Here is an 8,833-nt window from a genome sequence, read left to right on the forward strand (position 1 = left end):
TTTACACCGCACCTTTTGGTGTTTTACACCGCAACTTTTGGTGTTTTACACTGCAACTTTGGGTGTTTTACACTGCAACTTTTGGTGTTTTACACTGCAACTTTTGGTGTTTTACACTGCAACTTTTGCTGTGTTTTACACTGCAACTTTTGCTGTGTTTTACACTGCAACTTTTGCTGTGTGGAAAACTTACACCCCTCCCCTTTTATAATGGACGGTCCCCCTGTCAGGTCAAAGTTGACAACGATGGCATGCAAACTACGTCGACTGAGTTATCCTTTTCGTGCATAAGTTTTTTAGAGGAAAAGCTTGGCTACGTTGTGACGTTAGTTTTTTTTCTAAAGGTTTTTCTAGCTTTGGCCTATAGACCGGGATAAATTTAAAAATGTTCGACCAGGTCCAGTGATTAAAAATTATGTTGCTTTTTGCTGCCATGCGTCACAACAAATTTATCAAGGACGTCAGATATCCAGCTCCAGACATCAACAGCAATGATATAAATTTTCTGCAGGTTAGTTCATTATTATTGGGTATGGACATCGTTTTTCTTCATTTTAATGTCCCTAGACGTCAGCTTGTGACTTGCCGCCGCCATCTTTGTCACCTTTGACCTGACAGGGGGACCGTCCATTATAAAAGGGGAGGGGTGTAAGTTTTCCACACAGCAAAAGTTGCAGTATAAAACACAGCAAAAGTTGCAGTGTAAAACACCAAAAGTTGCAGTGTAAAACACCAAAAGTTGCAGTGTAAAACACAAAAAGTTGCGGTGTAAAACACAGCAAAAGTTGCAGTATAAAACACAGCAAAAGTTGCAGTGTAAAACACCAAAAGTTGCAGTGTAAAACACCAAAAGTTGCAGTGTAAAACACAGCAAAAGTTGCAGTGTAAAACACAGCAAAAGTTGCAGTGTAAAACACAGAAAAAGTTGCAGTGTAAAACACCCAAAGTTGCAGTGTAAAACACCAAAAGTTGCGGTGTAAAACACCAAAAGTTGCGGTGTAAAATTTTGTACTTGTCGGCCACGGTACATACACATACATATACATATACATATATATACATATATAATAATGGTCGGATAAAGAGGCTATATAGCCTATATAAATCCGCTTCTTAAGCTAAACGTTTAAACAACACAAAGTTCAGTTCTAAGCTTAAATAAAGTTGAGTTCTAGCACAAATTTTAGGTTTAGTTCTAAACACAAGTTTCAGTTCTAAAACACAAATATAAAGTTCAATTCTAATATAAAGTTCAGTTCTAGCTATAAAGTCCAGTTCTAAATATAAAGTTCAGTTCTGATAAAAAGTTCAATTCTAACTATAAAGTCCAGTACTAAATATAAAGTTCAGTTGTAATATAAAGTTCAGTTCTGAAGAGTTAAAATGTGAGAGTTTTTGGGAGTTTCTTATGTAAAGTCAGTGTTGTACTCCTTCCCTTCCAGAAATTGTCTATCTTTGACTTAAAAACTATTAACAGTTTCAGCAGCTACAACTTCGGCCGGTAGACTGTTCCAAGAATTCACTGTCCTAACACTAAAGAAGTTAGCTCTGGTTGACTTCTTGGCCTGAGGTTTGACTATCTTGTACGAGTGACCTCTCGTGCGTCCATCAACGTTGAAGTTGAACAGGCTGTTCGGGTCAACGCGGTCAAAACCCTTGACGAACTTAAAGATCTGGATCATGTCGCCTCTTTTACGGCGATAACCAAGGGTAGGGAGTTTCAGGCGCCGTAGTCTGTCCTCATAACTGATTTCGTCAAATCCAGGTATAACGTCGCGTTGCCTTGTGCTGGACTCTGTCAAGCAGCTCCTGGTCTCCTTTGAGGTAAGGACCCCATATTGCATTTCCGTACTCGATTATAGGACGGACCATAGTTTTATATAACAAGGGCACAGTTGTTTCATCGAGACGTTGGAAGCTCTTCCTGATCAATCCCAGCGTTCGGAATGCCTTGCCAGCAGCGGCATTACAGTGCGCGTGGAACTTCAGTTTCTTGTCAACAATCACACCCAGATCCTGCCCTTCACTAGTATCTTCCAAGGTGCGGCCTTGCATCTCATATTCCTGGCAGGGGTTACCATACCCAATGTGCATGCATTTGCACTTCTCGATGTTAAAACAGAGTTGCCAGTCTTTAGACCACACTGCCAAGTTGTTGATATCTGCTTGTAAGGTGGCAACCTCGTCTGGAGAATTAACACGACGGAACACCTTGGCGTCGTCCGCAAAGAGGTAGCAGGTGCTGCTGATAGCGCTGGGCATGTCATTAATAAAAACAACAAAAAGAAATGGTCCTAGTACAGATCCTTGGGGAATTCCACTTGTTACTTTCACCCAGTCCGACATGTCACCATCAATACACACTCGCTGTCTTCTGTCTGTTAGGAACGCTTGGATCCAGGCATGTAACTTGCCGCTGATGCCATACTGGCTAAGTTTGTACATCAGGCGAGCATGGTGAACCGAGTCAAACGCCTTTCTAAGATCAAGATAAATGGCATCCAGAGGTTCACCTTCCTCCACCGCCCGGGTCCACTGATCCATGGTGGTAATCAACTGTGTCGTACACGATCTGCCGGGCACAAAACCATGCTGTTGGTCACAGAACAGATCATTCAACATCATGTGTTCTACAAGTGCGTCCCTTAGAACAGATTCGAAGAGTTTCACGATGACAGATGTGAGACTTATTGGGCGGTAGTTTCCAGGTTCGGTCTTCGGTCCCTTCTTATGAATGGCAGTTATGTGGGCAGTTCTCCATTCGTCTGCCAGGCGGCCTTCATCTAGTGACTTTCGAAGGATGAGAGCAAGTGGATTGGCTACGGTTTCCGCAACTTCGGCTAAAATCTTAGGGTGCAACTCGTCTGGTCCAGGTGACTTGCCCTTCTTAAGCTTTTTTCAGTTTTTTCAAGACAATTTCAGGCGTAATTGGAATATCTTCCAGAGGAGATCCATGGTACATGGCTTCCATACAAGGCATGTTGTCGGTATCTTCCTCAGTGAACACACTACAGAAGTACTGGTTTAAGGTGTCTGCTTTCTCTTTGTTGCTACTAGTCATGGTGCCGTCCGCCTTCTTTAGGTCTCCAATTGTAGTTTTTGTTTTCAGACGAGAGTTAACATATCTCCAGAATGACTTTGGGTTCTGTTTTAAATCCCGAACGAGTTGGATTCAAACTCATATCGGAGTCTTCTAGTGAGGCTTCTGAGGTCATTGCGAGTAGCAGAGTAACGTGCGTAATCCACCTCGTCTCCAGAGATAGTGTACCGGTCCCAACTAGCCCGTTTCTTCTTGCTGAGTTTCTTTACTTCACGGGTTGCGAACAAATTCCTCTTGGATGATTTCTTACTAGTCCGGGGAATGTGTGAATCAATACTGGCTTGCAGAACGTTTTTAAAATCACTGTACGCTTCGTCAAAAGACTTGTTCTCGAGTCTAGTGTCCCAGTCAATACCAGCTAAGTCTGCAGCTATACTGGCATAGTCGCCGCGGTACAGATTGAGCCTTGGCTTTGAGTTGTCCTTTCTCTCAGTGTACAGCTTGATTTCGAACTGCAGCCGTATATGATCACTCTGTCCAATGCCTGGTAAGTACTCAATATTTTCCACCATTCCATCTTCATTTGTTAAAACAAGGTCGAGAACGTTCGGTACTTCTCCAGGTCGGTATCTAGTCGGCTTGAAGACATGCTGGTACAGCAAGTTTTCATGCACACAGCGTAGAAATTGGTGGGAAGGGTGAGCATCATTTGCACGTGAGGTTGTTTGTTTCCAGTTCGATTTCAGGGTAGTTGAAATCTCCGGTGATTAGGAGGTGTGTAGGTCTGGTCCCCACAACTACTTGTAAAAGGTGTGACAAGTGTTCGGTTGACAACCTTAGGTCAGAGGATGGGCTTCGGTAGATGCCTCCTATAATCAGCTTATCTTGCCTTTGCAAACGTACTTGTACCCACAAATGTTCCTGGAACTCAATATCATTGTAGGAGACTTCTGTCGCATCGATGTGGTCTGCTGTGTAGATCACTATCCCACGCTGACCCAGTGCTCCGAGGTTTTCCTTGGTCAGGGTTGAAATTCGTGTGCGCCGTGAATCCTGGGATGCTGATTCTAGCTGCCCCAAGAGGTAGTCTCTGAGCCTTAGGGATTGCTTCGGTAAGTATGATCACATCAGGCTCTTCTGTTGTTATGGCTAACATGAGATCATCCCTCTTGTTTGGTAGTTGGTCTATGTTTGTGTACATAATGTTCAATTTGCCTTTCTCTTTCCTGTTTCTACATGATGGGTGGTTGTACGTATCAAGTCAGGCTTGGGAATGGTCATCGCGGCTGTCCCGCGGCCGGGATTCCCGAGGTGTCTGCGTGCACACTATACGCCCACGCCAGATGACCAGGTTTTCTTCTCCTGCTTCTCTCCTTGATTTGAGCTCCTGTCGCAGCTTTCTGTCCGCTTCCCTCTCATTTGGTGTCATGTCGGGCACAATGTACACTCTGCTCCAGCGGGAACTGTTTCTTAAGTCTTTCGCTCTTCTGAGGATCAGAGCGCGGCTAGAGGTGTCGTCATTGTCCATTCTGATCAAGAGCGGTCTTGGTTTGTCAGAGGTCTTTCGTCCCAATCTGTAGGCTGCTTGTACCTTAGGGATGAGGTTAAACTCCTTTTTTGATGATGTCCTTAAATAGTTCTTTATCACTCAACATGCTGTCAGTCGCATCGTCCTTCACGTCCTCTGGCACGTTGAAAACTACGAGGTTCTTGCGCCTCTTCTCCCGCTCGATGTACTCGTCCACCAACTGGACCACCTCCCTGGAATCTTGAGGATTGCACGAGGACGACTGAGGGGTAGAGGTACCTGCCACAATCTTGTTGATAGTACCTGTGAAGCGGCTGAGATTCCTCGTGACGTCTGCATAAGATTGCCTTTGCCCTTGACCCTGGGACTGCAAGCTGTTATTGGCACTAGTCAACGTTAAGTCTTTAACTTTGCTTTCGATGCTGACGGCTATGGCTGTGGCTGTCTTTTCTGCAATTGATGCTATCATCACTTCATCGTAACGTTTCTCTCTCACTTCATCACTTGTGCAATTAACAGCTTCGGATCGTGCTCCATCGACAGCTAATGGCTCACAGGTAGGACAATACCAGTGTAAAGATCGGTACTTAATGAGCGCATTAAGCATTGCTTTAGGCATCTTCATACATGGTGCACACATCCACTTAAGACAACGTTCGCATTCAATGTGATCGTTCTCACCGTGGCGCCTATCGTCACACTCGCCGCTGACATTCCTTCCAACCTCATCTTCAATGGCGGGGACGGCAGCACTGTTTACCTCCTGATGACAGCTACCTTGGATCGGGTTGGGGGAACTTCCAGCTACATCCTTTGGTCTAGTGAAGGTCGCAGGTTCCTTGTTGACAGAGGGAAGGCGCCTACGGTCTACACACCTCCGACACAGTATCAAATCACCCTGACAGTTCTGTCCACCCACACCCCGACAGTCCTCGCATCTTGGCATGGTGGACGATTTTTCCCCGTTCTCAAATCACGTTAAAAACAAACAAAAACACGACAAAAAGTTTCTGCAGTCCGTCAGTAGGTACTTATCTTCGTAACCGTGAAACTTGTAGAAGCGGATGGTTCAGTTTGATCAGGATTTTCGGCAGATTCTCGGAAGATTCAGCAGCAGAAAATCAAATAGCAGCCATCTTGCATCGATTCATATGCAAATCCCCATTTCATATGCAAATCCCCCAATATGCACATACACACATGCACACACTGAGATACACATTCACACACACACACATACACACAAAAAGATGCATTGCGAATAAAAAGCTGTTGCTTTATCTATTATGAAAACCGATAACTTAAAATAATAGAATATAACATACATGTAAAAAATACTTATGAGACTAGGCCAAGATAAGGTAAGAATATATCAGTTCAGTCAAAGAGGCATGTGCCTATGTATATCTGTTATGTGTGACAATAACATTATTATGAACATTAACATCATTGTCAACTTATATGAGCTGAAATAAGTTGGCCACTTATGCTACTAAAACAAAAATCACGTTGGACGGAAGCCAAATAAAGTTAGACATTATCTATTATGCATTCAATAATTATGATAGTTAAAAATGTATGAGCTTTGGAGGTTTGTGTGTAAAGCGTCTGTTAAGGTAAGCATTGCGCTATTGCTGCTGATATCGCTTAGTACTTATTATAACCTTGTTTTGAATGCATTAAATATTTATCTCATGAACCAGTAAATTGTTTGTGTTATTTTTTTATTATTTTCATTTTAAATCGATATAGAAAAATATTAAGATTGTGTGGGGTCGTGTGCTCTCAAAATGTCCACGCCTTGTCGCGGTATGAGAGCTTGCGTGTCTCAATGACCCCAAGAGCTATGCCAGCGGGAGTGCTTAGCACTCCTGGCAGGGTCACCCATGTTGGACAGGTCAAGGGGCAGAGGCCAGACGAAATGTGGACAACCTCTACCCAGAGGTTAAAAGGGTTGGCGTAGGGTCAACACCCCTACCTGTAAAAAGAAACAGTTACAGAAGCACCGATGATGAGAACCCAACATGAACCCGTCATGGGAAAGGAAGGGCCCCCACACAGGGGGTTCATGACGCTAGACAGTGAAAGCCGGAAGGAAACTGGAAAGCTGACTCCCCTTCTGACACCCAAGACAAGCATAAGAATGGTAGACCTAAGAACAGCCGGAGAAGGGACACGGAGGAGGAGATGAGGAGTATCAGAACCAGCTGGCAGGACCTGAGAAAGAAGGCCCAGAGACGAGTGCAGTGGAAGAACATAATCGGTGGCCTATGCCCTGGCAAGGGCGAAGGGCCTAAGTAAGTAAGAAGTGGGGTCGTGTGGCGTAGATGCAGCGTGCTCGACTTGGAACCAAGCGATCCTGGGTTCGAGTCCTAACATGCCACCTACTATCTTGTGCCCTTGGGATAGGCACTTCACACGACTTTCCTGAGTATTGTCTTGTCCTGTATTCGTCCTCTGCGTTGGTAGCGACATACGATACATGTAAGTTGATATGAGTTGAGTGTGCTGTTACCATGCCTAGTAATGAAATGTTAGAATGTGAAAAAATATATATAAAGATTCGAAAGGCCTAATTGTTTACATCTATCAACTGCTGTGGCAAATATTTCCCATCTTACAGTCAAATAACATCAACTAGAGGTCCACGATCTCATACCTTCACCAAATGATGTTACCCTTGCATTGACGAATGTTGACAAATTGTTTTATGTTTTTCATTGATTATGAAAACAAGATCTAAAGTTCCACATTTGCACAAATCATATCATTATATCATTTACCTAATGACAGGTTTGTCTTATAAAAATGACTAATCTAGAATTTCTTCATAAATTATGCAAATGAGGTCCCGATTTAAGTATGTTATTTTTAGTGATGTTCGCCTTCACTTAACTTCCAACACCAAAAAGATGTTCACCTTTAATAAAGTGAAGAAAGTGAAGAAAGCAATGATGAGGTCCATGATTTGGCTTATATCTAGTCGTAAAGAGTGGTGACAGCATTTTGCAAATTTGAATGAGAACGAGTGTTGAGTAACAGTATATATCATGTATTTATTTCAGACATTACCTATTGTTTTCCTGTCACGCTAAACATTTTATATCCACTTTTGGATATATCATGAGTAAAGGTAACGTGAAAATACAAAACACCCCGATTTCACAGATAACAGTACCCTGTTTCCGCAAGGAGCTTTTATCAACTTGGTTTCCGCTAGATCAACATTATTATTAGTACTGTAAAAATTCAATAATTCTGTCCTACGTAAAAAGAAAACACATTATTCAATGGTATATTCAGTAGCTACAAAATATCAGTAAATAAAAGCTTCCTAAATTTTATAGTCATCCGTACATGGCATAATGTATGGCAAAATTTATACCGATACTGCAAAAGATTCACAACGTCGTGCACAATTAATACCATGCTGTCCAAATGAATACGTACATTACGTCGGCCCAATATAGGGCAGTAAAAATTTTAGCATTTGCTGAAGTCTACAATGGTATAAATATGCAGTTTATTTTATAATGATAAGGTGTTTATGAATCGACGCGACGTATAGCTGAGTGTAGATTCCTTGCCGAATGTCGATTATAATCCTTAGGACAACACACAATTCTGCCCACATCATCTCTGTGTCTCAAACGTCTTCAACTTCCAAGTCAGAAGACCTAAAGTCACAAAACAAAAGTCAACGTTAGCACTGATCTGGTGATACATACATGCACATGAGTCAAACAATGTACACAAAAGACCACGGCGGTCTGTCACTACGGCATTCTTTCCCATTGCTATGCGCGTTCTAAAAGGTATCGGGTTACAACACGCTATTTTGGCCTGTTTTGGACTACCCGTAAAATATTTGAAAATACACAAATAATATTCAGGGGTAAATTTCGTCAAATTAAGATGAAATTATCGTCTTATCATCCTTTAAATGTTAGCTTTTTATGTTAAATCAATGATTTTTTAAAATTTCGCTCAGAAAGACGATTATTTTCGGGTTTCCGAGCACAGGTCATGTCACGTTTTTAGGCAAACATCGTTCAAACCTGGCTACGTATATTACCCCAGATCCCCGATTTTTATATTTTTCGCAGACTAGGAATAAGACAAAAAATCGTGTTTTAGGGATTTTTTAATTTCTGATTTTAAGTCTAGTTTTTGTCGACATTTTGGTGAAAAAATGGCATTTTTTGACATTTTTCTCACTAAATTACCCATAATTCAAAAATTGAGGCCCATTTTTCAAAAAATCG

Source organism: Branchiostoma belcheri, unplaced genomic scaffold (assembly GCF_001625305.1).
Source record: "Branchiostoma belcheri isolate BF01 breed outbred unplaced genomic scaffold, Haploidv18h27 scaffold22, whole genome shotgun sequence".
In the NCBI taxonomy this organism is placed as follows: Eukaryota; Metazoa; Chordata; class Leptocardii; order Amphioxiformes; family Branchiostomatidae; genus Branchiostoma; species Branchiostoma belcheri.